General features: G+C 42.2%; 1 protein-coding gene across 3 annotated transcripts in view; it reads right to left on the reverse strand.

Annotated features, from left to right (window-relative positions):
• LOC137332362 (cyclin-I-like) overlaps positions 1-3,149 on the reverse strand; it is a 33,970-nt gene extending 30,821 nt beyond the window's left edge. For all 3 annotated transcript variants that reach the window (XM_067996124.1, XM_067996125.1, XM_067996123.1), the window contains exon 1: positions 2,844-3,149. The gene's annotated coding sequence lies outside the window, so the exon portion shown is untranslated. The remainder of the gene's footprint in view (positions 1-2,843) is intronic.
• Positions 3,150-13,222: the final 10,073 nt, after the last annotated feature.

The raw sequence follows: 13,222 nt of genomic DNA on the forward strand, positions 1-13,222 counted from the left end.
GTATTTAGACTTCCAGAAGGCATTCGACAAGGTGCCACATAAAAGATTATTACTTAAGATAAAAAATCACGGGATTGGGGGTAATATTCTGGCATGGGTGGAGGATTGGTTATCGAACAGGAAGCAGAGAGTTGGGATAAATGGTTCATTTTCGGACTGGCAACCAGTAACCAGTGGTGTTCCACAGGGGTCGGTGCTGGGTCCCCAACTCTTTACAATCTATATTAACGATTTGGAGGAGGGGACCGAGTGCAACATATCAAAATTTGCAGATGATACAAAGATGGGAGGGAAAGTAGAGAGTGAGGAGGACATAAAAAAACCTGCAAGGGGATATAGACAGGCTGGGTGAGTGGGCGGAGATTTGGCAGATGCAATATAATATTGGAAAATGTGAGGTTATGCACTTTGGCAGGAAAAATCAGAGAGCAAGTTATTTTCTTAATGGCGAGAGACTGGAAAGTACTGCAGTACAAAGGGATCTGGGGGTCCTAGTGCAAGAAAATCAAAAAGTTGGTATGCAGGTGCAGCAGGTGATCAAGAAAGCCAACGGAATGTTGGCTTTTATTGCTAGGGGGATAGAATATAAAAACAAGGAGGTATTGCTGCAGTTATATAAGGTATTGGTGAGACCGCACCTGGAATACTGCATACAGTTTTGGTCTCCATACTTAAGAAAAGACATACTTGCTCTCGAGGCAGTACAAAGAAGGTTCACTCGGTTAATCCCGGGGATGAGGGGGCGGACATATGAGGAGAGGTTGAGTAGATTGGGACTCTACTCATTGGAGTTCAGAAGAATGAGAGGCGATCTTATTGAAACATATAAGATTGTGAAGGGTCTTGATCGGGTGGATGCAGTAAGGATGTTCCCAAAGATGGGTGAAACTAGAACTAGGGGGCATAATCTTAGAATAAGGGGCTGCTCTTTCAAAACTGAGATGAGGAGAAACTTCTTCACTCAGAGGGTGGTAGGTCTGTGGAATTTGCTGCCCCAGGAAGCTGTGGAAGCTACATCATTAGATAAATTTAAAACAGAAATAGACAGTTTCCTAGAAGTAAAGGGAATTAGGGGTTATGGGGAGCGGGCAGGAAATTGGACATGAAGCTGAGTTCGGATCGGTCAATGCCCTCTGGGTGGCGGAGAGGGCACAGGGGCTGTGTGGCCGGGTCCTGCTCCGACTTCTTGTGTTCTTTAGATTTGTGGTTGGGATCAGATCAGCCATGATCTTATTGAATGGCGGAGCAGGCTCGAGGGGCCGATTGGCCGACTCCTGCTCCAATTTCTTATGTTCTTATGTTCTTAACACTACCCGTAAACCAGCAGAATAAAGGAGGAAATTCCAGCCCATCCTATCTCCTTGCTGCTTTGGTTCTAGTCTTTCTGGGTTGCTCCTCTCCCTACACTCCCCCTATGGCTGAACCCCTCTCTTTAGGGTTCACTGATATTACAACTGTAGCCGCCAAGTGCAAAGGGTCAGCTTGAAACTGCACTTAATAAATACCCAGAAACACCCTAAGAGACCGAGAATTTCAAACTACTGTGACTGACTTTCCAAACCTCACAAAGTTCACTCCGACTAAATTCTCCACAAACTATGGGTGGTTTACCTCTGTAAACTTTATTTTGAAAGTTACATTCAGCCGTAAACAACTGTGGATTTCCCCAAACTTTTCGAATACTTGATATTCCCCTCCCTCTGGGGATTACCCAAAATCCCAGTGCCCGATCCAACTTCGTATTTACAGAAAAAAATTAGAGGTCTTCTCATTCTCATTCTAAATAATGGCACAGCCAGTCCTGCCACAATCCAGGGACCTTACGTCCTCGTTCCAGTGCAGAATAATGAAAGGAATTGATATAATCAGTGTTACGGTGTGACCCATAGACAGTATCGCGATCTCCGCTTATTTATTGGGTAAACACTGGACCAAAACGAGAGCTGTTTGAAAAAGTGGAGTGTTTGGGTTGTGTGTGTGTGTTGTGTGTGATAGAGAGAGAGAGAGATACTGCTGTAAATATTCTAGGTCTGACCTTAATGAAACGGGGGGAGGAGAATTATTGTCACAGTATAATTGAACATGTCCAAAATCTGATTTTAACTTTTTGTGAATTATGCATTGCTTTTAGAGAAACTTTTTGTTATAACTTGGCATTCTAATGCAAAGTAAGGATGTAAACTCCAGCAATTTCGATGGTAAAATCAGCACGGGTGGGGAGGGGGGGCATGTAAATAGTGACTACTACTCTTAAATCTGAAGGCGAGGATAGGGTGGGTCCACAGTAAACGGAAACAATTATCCCAATAAAATGTATTTCAAAACAATAGTGAAACCAGCGGACCTGAGACCAGCTGGACGTTCAGATCGTGAAGAACGGTCACACGAACAGCGGACTAGACTCCAAGACTTCTCAATCCCCTCCCTCCGCCCCAGCAACATTAACAACAAAACATTTTAATCAACTTTACATCCAAAAACACTGTATACACATTTTAAAAATTCTTACTTAAAACCACATGTATTTTGTAAACAACTAAAGCAAAAAAATGTCCAATATAATCAGTATTGTATTGTATATCAATTTACTTATAGCACAGTTTATGTAGTGCAAACTTTAAATGAAGATAAAATAGAACTTGTATACATTACACCAGAGTCAAAGACATGATTTGTATAAAATACATATACAATATATAAATATAATATATATAAGCCACCGAAAAGGCGCTGAGGTCCTTGGACCGTTGATGACTTCTACTTCTTTGGTGCTAGTCTTTGGACGGGATCCTGGTCAAGCACCAGAAGAAATATTTTAAATACAGAAAGCTGCAGTAATTTACCTCTCCCCAAAACAAGGCGGAATGTACGTTCTCTTTCTCCACCCTGCTCAAATCCATCAGTTCGGCATCTTCGCCCTTCCGTTTTCAGAGTCGTAAAAGAAAACAAAAGGAAAAAAAAGTCAAATCCGTCTTCGCGGCTAAAAACTTCAACTGTGGGTTATAAAAAGAGAATAATGTTTCTCTGAAAAAGGCGACCATCGTCCGGGTGTGTTTAGAAGTAACAGCCAAGGAGCTTCGAATTAAATACCCCACAGAATTCAATGTAATCGGTCGAGGAAGAAAAAAGGGCTGATCCTACACAATGCAGGAACTGCCCTCTGTTCCGATATAGACGGGAGCTGGAGTCTGTTTAAAACCTTCAGCTCCTCCTTCTTCCCTCACGTAAGCAGTTACGTGCTGACTTTCACGACAAGAACAACTGCTGGAGGCTACGATCCATTTTGTGAGATGAAGCCAAGTTTCCGGTGAACTGCACCCCTGTTATATTTTAATTCTTCTTCTTGGACAATTCCCAGCCACCAGCAAATAAGGGATTACAAGTGTGCGAATAATTAATTCCAATTGCCGTGTTCGGTATGGTTACTATCTGCTAATGCAATCTATCCCTTTAATTACAGATCTCAAAAACTCACTTAGTTTCAGTGAGCCTCGCTAATTTTGGGTGAGATCTCGGTCAGTGAAACTTGTTTTTTCTGTGCCTCACTGTAAAAATACCTCTACCCAGATCTGGATTGCAGGTTATCTGTAGCTGTAAACAAAATTAATCAAGTTTGTTCGTTTTAATAGTTTTGCTATCTATTTCACTGTAATAAACATATCTATATTCATTTCAATGGAGTATTCAGTACGATTCACTATAATTAATCCAGCGTTATCTATTTTGATTGGGTTGCAATCTGTCTCACTAACAAACCCAAGCCTATTCTTTGTGATCAGGTTTGTAATCTGTCTCACTGTAATAGAGCAGGCTGTAGTCACTTCCATTGTTTTGCACATCTATCATATTGTAACAAGCTCAAACTTCTACATTTCAATGGATGCTGCAAAGTTTCACTGTAATAAACTTTATGAATTTATTTCAATGCTATCTCTGTTTATAAAAATGTCTTCAAATTCTATCCTGGTTTTGCATGTAATACATTCACATTATTGATTCTGTTCATTATTTTAAAAACCTGTGTTATATTACCATAATCTTTTTTTCCGAGAATAAATTTAGCTTGCGAGGCCTTCCTAGTTTAATGAATCAACCCAAATTATCCTCGTTACCCTCATCTGAATCATCTCCACTGCCTCTATATCTTTTGGAGTTGGTAATTCATTTCACTGGAATAAGCCAGCTTTGTTCATCTGAATGGGTTTAAAATCCATTGCAGTTTAATAAATACAGCTTTGTTCATTTCAATAGTTTCATTCTGCCTCGCTATAATAAACACAGCTCTATTCATTCCAATGCGTTTGCAATATGCTTCACTATAATAAACTCAACTCTGTTTATTTCAGTGTATTTTTCCCTTTAGTTTTCTCTCCTCCTGTCTGGTAGGCACTGATATGCGGTGTCCATCAGCACTAGTTGCCCTCTCATACCTTGGCCAAGTAACTATTCTTCATGTCTTCAAATTGAGATCCCTGGATCTTAGAAGGTCCTTGAGGTGACCCCAGGGGTCCCTGAGATTGTCAGATGTCTCATCAGAATTCATAATTTTGCTGTAAGATGGCTCACTGTATGTTATTTCTATTGCTATATATTAATAGAAATGCTTTCTGCAACACTAACACTGTTTCCTTTTGTATAGCTGACAATGTCTTTTGGCAATTAAGTCAGAAAATCCCTGGGAGTGTATCAATATTTGCAGGGGCTCCCCCATACAGAAAGGTTTAAAACTGATGCCTTCAGTAGTGAGTGCTGGCAGCCTGTTTGACTGTTGCAAGTGTCACAGATGAGTATGATCTGATTATAATCCAGCAACAACAACTTGCATTTATACAGCAACTTTCACATAGTAAAACATCCCAAGGCACTTCACAGGAGCGTTATCCAACAAAATTTGACACCGAGACACATAAGGAGATATTAGGACAGGTGGTCAAAGAGGTAGGTTTTAAGGAGTGTCTTAAAGGAGGAGAGAGAGGTTTAGGGAGGAAATTCCAGAGCTCAGAACCTAGGCAACCGAAGGCACGGCTGCTAATGGTGGAGCGATTAATATCGGGGATGCGCAAGAGGCAAGAATTGGAGGAATGCAGAGATCTCAGAGGGTTGTAGGGCAGGAAGAGGTTACAGAGATAGGGGTGAGGCCATGGAGGGATTTGAAAACAAGGATGAAAATTTTAAAATCGAGGTATTGCTGGACCAGGAGCCAATGTAGGTCAGCAAGCACAGGGGTAATGGGTGAACGGGACTTAGTGCGAGTTAAGATATGGGCAGCAGAGTTTTGGATGAACTCAAGTTTATGGAGGGTGGAAGATGTGAGGCCAGCCAGGAGAGCTTTGGAATAGACAAGTCTAGAGGTAACAAAGATATGGATGAGGGTTTCAGCAGCAGATGAGCTGAGGCAGGGGTGGAGATGTGAACAAACACATATTCTCATGATAGTTATGAGAAGTGTGAACCTTTGTTGTTTTCCCCCCTCTCTAGGTCAGGTATGGTATTGGAGCCCTGGCTGATTGTTTCCCTCCTCCTTAGTCCAGGTATGGTGTAGGAACTCCAGCTGATTCTTTTGCTCCTCCCTTAGCCCAGGTATGCTGAGACCAAATCAATGGGCTTGTCTCTTGATTTTTCTTGCAAGTGTTATCAATAGCATATCAAAAATGCACAAATGAAAATAGCGCAGATAGCAAAAATTGTAAAAAAACATTCAAATTGATTAATAGAGTTTATGCTCGGACTCAAATCTATAATCTAAATTGGATCTACAAATGCACCATCTACTGATTCATGAAACCAGTAATTTTATATTGTGGCGCTTCCATGGTCCAGTAGTAGAATAAAACTCGGCCGCAGTGATGCAAAAATAAGGCTGCCGCTTCCTTAACAGCTTCCCATCCATCTGCACCTGTCTCACTCTCTCTTGCAGTTACAAGGTTGTGCTCCTTTTCCCTCTATGGAAAACAAAAGTAAAATATATTTTTATTTTAAAATTCTGCATGTGGCAGGATGCTGAATGTGTGTGTTGTATCCCTGGTAAATGCTGGACTGCTGCAATCTGCATCCTCACTCTGTTGAAATCAAGATTAATGTTCCCATATCACCACTCCAACCGAGTGGCTTCCCAAGACTCTCAAAAATGCAGAACTCCTCACCTGCTTCAGTATTCTTCTCCTACAATCTGTAAGCTTTTAAAACCCAAACTTTGCATGACCAAAACACAACTCCTTGATTTGTCTCATCTTCTTCCTACTGTTTCCAACCATAGAGGTGTGCTGCACTATAGGCCATAATTCTTCACCTAGGTTTTCTTAATTAAAAAATGCACATTCTTTTCAATGATCAAAGTGTTTAAACTTTTCTGTTTAATTGACACTCTCCTTCACCTCCAAAAGAATAACACATTATGCTGATTCAAACAGTTGCAAGGGGATGGATGTACTAAGGGGAGTGCTTGAAATTGTTAACATTTTGGAGAGTGGAAAGAGTCAGAATTTCTTCTTGATGAATAAAAAAATCCCTGGTCCATATACACAATTTCACACTTGCGTGAAGACTTTTCTGAAACACGAAGGGCTTGAAGGTACGATGTAGGGTAAAAAGGCTGACAACTTTGTTAAAATAACAGAAAAAGGAATTTCATACATTTCCAAGTTTGCGGACGACACAAAACTAGGGGAGATTGTGAGTTGTGAGGAGGATGCAAAGAGGCTTCAAGGCGATTTAGACAAGTTGAGTGAGTGGGCAAATACATGGCAGAAGCAGTATAATGTGGATAAATGTGAAGTTATCTACTTCAGAAGGAAAAACAGAAAGGCAGAGTATTATTTAAATGGTGATTGATTGAGGAATGTTGATGTATACAGGGACCTGGGTGTCCTTGTACACCAGTCACTTAAAGCAAATATGCAGGTGCAGCAAGCAGATAGGAAGGCAAATGGTATGTTGGCCATCATTGCAAGAGGATTTGAGTATAGGAGCAAGGATGTCTTACTGCAGTTATACAGGGCCTTGGTGAGACCACACCTGGAGTATTCTGTGCAGTTTTGGTCTCCTTACCTAAGAAAGGATATACTTGCCATAGAGGGAGTGCAGCGAAGGTTCACCCGACTGATCCCTGGGATGGTAGGACTGTCGTATGAGGAGAGATTGGGTCGATTCGGCCTGTAGTCACTCGAGTTTAGAAGAATGAGAGGGGATCTCATTGAGACAATAAAATTCTGACAGGGCTAGACAGACTGGATGCAGGGAGGATGTTTCCCCTGGTTGGGGGGTCCAGAACGAGGGGTCACAGTCTCAGGATACGGGGTAGGACATTTAGGACTGAGAAGAGGAGAAATTTCTTCACTCAGAGGGAGGTGAATCTGTGGAATTCTCTACAACAGAAGGCTGTGGAGGCCAAGTCACTGAATATATTTAAGAAGGAGCTAGATAGATTTCGAGACACAAAAGGCCATCACCGGCATCTCCACATCATCAAAGGTATGGGGAGAGAGCGGGAATATGGTATTGAGATAGAGGATCAGCCATGATCGTATTGAATGGCGGAGCAGGCTTGAAGGGCCGAATGGCCTACTCCTGCTCCTATTTTCTATGTTTCTATTATGCTAATTGGATAAATACTTGAAGGGAAAAAATTTGCAGGGCTGCAGGGAAAGAGCGGGGTAATGGGACGGGGTAATCTATGTCCAGGAGAACTTTTTTAGCCAGTAAGTAACAAGCCCAACAAGAGGGGATGCAATTCTAGATTTAGTCCTGGGAAATGAAGATGGGCAAGTGGGTGAAGTGACAGTGGGTGACCATATTGGGGCAGTGACCACAATTCAGTTAGTTTTAGCATTATTAAGGAAAAGGACAGAGTTAAATCAGGAGTAAACATTTTAAATTGGGGGAAGGCAAATTTTACAGAACTAAGAGGGGATTTGGCAGATGTGGACTGGACACAACTACTTGAGGAGAAATCAGTGGCAAGCCAGTGGGAGCCACTAAAAAGTGAAATTCTATGGGTACAATGCAGACACGTCCCCTCAAAGAAAAAGGGTGGCACTGCCAAATTTAGAGCCCCCTGGTTGTCTAGAAGTATACGGAGCAAGGTAAAGCAGAAAAAGAAAGCTTATGACAGTCACAGAAAACTAAATACTGCAGAAAGCCTAGAGGAGTATAGAAAGTACAGGGATGACGTAAAAAAGGAAATAAGGAAAGCAAAGAGAGGGCATGAAAAAATATTAGCTAGTAAGATTAAAGAAATCTTAATGAGGGACTTTAACCTTCACATAGATTGGGAAAAGCAGACTAGCAACTGTCAGAAAGGTAGTGAATTTCTGGAGTGTGTCCGGGATAGATTTCTACAGCAGTATGTCCTAGAGGCAACAAGGGGGCAAGCCATACTAGATTTAGTAATGAGTAATGAACCAGATTTAGTTAACAGCTTAACTGTGCATTAACATCTATCCAATAGCGATCATAACATGATCGAGTTCAAGGTAGTGTTTGAAAGGGAAAATAGTGAATTAGCTGCTAAGATTCTAGACTTGGGTAAGGCCGACTTCAATGGGATGAGGCAGAGACTGTCCACAGTAAACTGATGATGTGGAGATGCCGGTGATGGACTGGGGTGGACAAATGTAAGGAGTCTTACAACACCAGGTTATAGTCCAACAGTTTTATTTGAAAATCACAAGCTTTCGGAGGCTTTCTCCTTCGTCAGGTGAGTGTGGGATTCCATGAAGGTTACCGCATATATAGTCAGAGAACAATGCCTGGTGATTACAGATAATCTTTCCAACTGCCCGTTGTCAAGGCAATCAAAGTGTTCAGACAGAGAGACATTACATACAGGACTACTGAATATACAAACGGTCAGGACCCAAAGACAGAGAGAGAGAGAAACATCGGAAAGGAAGAGAAAGAGAGAGAATGACTAGTTGTATTAAAAACAGATAACTCTTTTTTCGCTGGTGGGGTTACGTGTAGTGTGACATGAACCCAAGATTCCGGTTGAGGCTGTCCTCATGGGTGCGGAACTTGGCTATCAATTTCTGCTCGACGATTTTGTGTTGTCGTGTGTCTCGAAGGCCGCCTTGGAGAACGCTTACCCGAAGATCGGTAGCTGAATGTCCTTGACTGCTGAAGTGTTCCCCGACCGAGAGGGAACCCTCCTGTCTGGCGATTGTTGCGCGGTGTCCGTTCATCCGTTGTCGCAGTGTCTGCATGGTCTCGCCAATGTACCATGCTCCGGGGCATCCTTTCCTGCAACGTATGAGGTAGGCAACGTTGGCCGAGTCACAGGAGTATGAACCATGTATCTGGTGGGTGGTGTCCTCTCTTGTGATGGTGGTATCTGTGTCGATGATCTGGCATGTCTTGCAGAGCTTGCCGTGGCAGGGTTGTGTGGTGTCGTGGACACTTCTTCTGAAAGCTGGGTAATTTGCTGCGAACGATGGTCTGTTTGAGGTTGGGTGGCTGTTTGAAGGCGAGTAGTGGAGGCGTGGGGATGGCCTTAGCGAGGTGTTCATCATCATCGATGACATGTTGAAGGCTGCGGAGAACATGGCATAGTTTCTCCGCTCCGGGGAGGTACTGGACGACGAAGGGTACTCTGTTGTTTGAGTCCCGTGTTAGTCTTCTGAGGAGGTCTATGCGATTTTTCGCTGTGGCCCGTCGGAACTGTCGATCGACGAGTCGAGCGTCATATCCTGTTCTTATGAGGGCGTCTTACGTACGCGATGGACACCTACAGACGCTGAAAGACGCCCTTGTTTCTCTTTCTCTCTCTCTCTCTCTGTCTTTGGGTCCTGACCGTTTGTATATTCAGTAGTCCTGTATGTAATGTCTCTCTGTCTGAATACTTTGATTGCCTTGACAACGGGCAGTTGGAAAGATTATCTGTAATCACCAGGCATTGTTCTCTGACTATATATGCGGTAACCTTCATGGAATCCCACACTCACCTGACGAAGGAGAAAGCCTCCGAAAGCTTGTGATTTTCAAATAAAACTGTTGGACTATAACCTGGTGTTGTAAGATTCCTTATACAGTAAACTGGGCAAATCTGTTAATTGGTAAAACGACTGATGATCAGTGGGAAATGTTTAAAGGAACATTTAACATGATACAGAATCGCTTTATACCCCTGAGGGCCAAGAGCTCTACTTGCCAAAAAAAACAGCCATGGACAACTAAAGAGGTAAGGAACAGTATAAGACATAATGAAAGGGCAGACAAAAAGGCAAAAAATGGCACAGATCCTGGCGAATGGGAAAGATACAAAGATCAACAAAGGGTCACAAAACAGATAGTAAGAGCTACAAAAAGAGAGTATGAAAAGAAACTTGCAAGGGTTATCAAAACCAATACGAAGAACTTTTATAGTTATATTAGGAAAAAGAGGGTGGTCAGGAGCAGTGTTGGCCCCTTAAAAACTGAAAGTGGGGATATTGTCATTGACAATGGGGAAATGGCGGACATGTTGAATAATTACTTTGCATCAGTATTTACAGTAGACAAAGAGGATAGCATGCCGGAAATCTCAAGGAAACTAATATTGAATCGGGGACAGAGACTCAATAAAATTAACATAAGTAAAACAACAGTAATGAAGAAAATAATAGCACTAAAGAGTGACAAGTCCCCAGGACCAGATGGTTTCCATCCCAGGGTTTTAAAGGGAGTAGGTGAGCACATTGCAGATGCCCTAACTATAATCTTTCAAAGTTCTCTAGATTCAGGAACCGTCCCTCTAGATTGGAAAATTGCAGATGTCACTCTGCTTTTTAAGAAGGGGGAGCGAGGGAAACCAGGGAATTATAGACTAGTTAGCCTAACATCTGTTGTGGGGAAAATGCTGGAGTCTATAATTCAGGGTGACTGAACACCTCGAGAATTTTCAGTTAATCAGAGAGAGCAGCATGGATTTGTGAAAGGTAGGTCGTGCCTGACAAACCTGATTGAATTTTTTGAAGAGGTGACTAAAGTAATGGACATGGGAATGTCAATGGATGTTATTTATATGGACTTCCAGAAGGCATGTGATAAAGTCCCACATAAGAGACTGTTAGCTAAGATAGAAGCCCATGGAATCGAGGGAAAAGTACGGACTTGGTTAGGAAATTGGCTGAGCAAAAGGCGACAGAGAGTAGGGATAATGGGTAGGTACTCACATTGGCAGGATGTGACTAGTGGAGTCCCGCAGGGATCTGTCTTGGAGCCTCAATTATTCACAATATTTATTAACGACTTAGATGAAGGCATAGAAAGTCGCATATCTAAGTTTGCCGATGACACAAAGATTGGTGGCATTGTAAGCAGTGTAGATGAAAACATAAAATTACAAAGCGATATTGATAGATTAGGTGAATGGGCAAAACTGTGGCAAATGGAATTCAATGTAGGCAAATGTGAGGTCATCCACTTTGGATCAAAAAAGGATAGAACAGGGTACTTTCTAAATGGTAAAAAGTTAAAAACAGTGGATGTCCAAAGGGACTTAGGGGTTCAGTTACATAGATCATTGAAGTGTCATGAACAGGTGCAGAAAATAATCAATAAGGCTAATGGAATGCTGGCCTTTATATCTAGAGGTCTAGAGTACAAGGGACAGAAGTTATGCTGCAGCTTTACAAAACCCTGGTTAGACCACACCTGGAGTACTGTGAGCAGTTCTGGGCACCGCACCTTCGGAAGGACATATTGGCCTTGGAGGGAGTGCAGCGTAGGTTTACTAGAATGATACCCGGACTTCAAGGGTTAAGTTACGAGGAGACATTAGACAAATTGGGGTTGTATTCTCTAGAGTTTCGAAGGTTAAGGGGTGATCTGATCGAAGTTTATAAGATATTAAAGGGAACAGATAGGGTGGATAGAGAGAACCTATTTCCGGTGGTTGGGGATTTTAGGAGTAGGGGGCACAATCTAAAAATTAGAGCCAGAACTTTCAGGAGTGAGATTAGAAAACATTTCTACACACAAAGGGTTGAAGAAGTTTGGAACTCTCTTCTGCAAATGGCAATTGATGCTAGCTCAATTGCTAAATTTAAATCTGAGATAGATAGCTTTTTTGCAACCAAAGGTATTAAGGGATATGGGCCAAATGTAGGTATATGGAGTTAGATCACAGATCAGCCATGATCTTATCAATGGCGGAGCAGGCTCGAGGGGCAGAATGGCCTTCTCCTGTTCCTATATTCCTATGTTCCTAAAACCCAAAGATGTTTTATCAGTACATTAAGTACAAGAGGATAGCTAAGGAAAAAGTGGGACCTATCAGGGATGATAAGGGCAACTTGTGTGTAGAAGTAGAGGATGTGGGCAGGGTTTTAAATTAATATTTTTTCTCTGTATTCAAAAAGGAAAGCGATGATCCGGACGTAGTAGTTAATGAAGAGAGGTGTGAAATATTGGATAAGGTAAACATAACAAGAGAGGAAGTACTAGAGGGACTGGAATCCTTGAAAGTTGATAAGTCATCAGGGCCGGATGGATTGTTTCCTAGGCTATTGAAGGAAGCCAGGGAGGAAATAGCAGATGCTCTGAGGATCATTTTCCAATCCTCACTAGATACAGGGGAGGTACCGGAGGACTGGAAGACTGCAAAAGTAGTACCATTGTTTAAAAAGGGTATGAGGGATAGGCCGAACAATTATAGGCTGGTCAGTCTTATCTCGGTGGTGGGCAAACTATTAGAATCAATACTGAGAGATAGGATAAACTGTCACTTGGAAAGCCATGGTTTAATCAGGGATAGTCAGCATGGATTAATTCAGGGAAGGTCATGCCTTACAAATCTGATTGAATTCTTTGAGGAAGTGACAAGGAGGATTGATGAGGGTAATGCAGTGTATGTTGTCTACATGGATTTTAGTATGGCATTTGACAAGGTCCCACATGGCAGACTGGTCAGAAAGGTAAAAGCCCATGGGATTCAGGGAAATGTGGTGAATTGGATCCAAAATTGGCTCAGTAACAGGAAGCAAAGGGTAAAAGTCAATGGATGTCATTGTGAATGGAAATCCATTTCCAGTGGTGTGCCACAGAGCTCAGTGTTGGGTCCCTTGCTGTTTGTGGTATATACTAACGATTTGCAGACGACACAAAAATTGGCCGTGTAGTTGATCGTGAAGAGGATAGCTGTCGACTCCAAGAAAATACCAATGGGTTGGTGGAGTGGGTGGAAAAGTGGTAAATGGAGTTCAACCCAGAGAAGTGTGAGGTAATGCACTTAGGGAGGCCAAACAGT

Source organism: Heptranchias perlo, chromosome 14 (assembly GCF_035084215.1).
Source record: "Heptranchias perlo isolate sHepPer1 chromosome 14, sHepPer1.hap1, whole genome shotgun sequence".
NCBI classification, from domain to species: Eukaryota; Metazoa; Chordata; class Chondrichthyes; order Hexanchiformes; family Hexanchidae; genus Heptranchias; species Heptranchias perlo.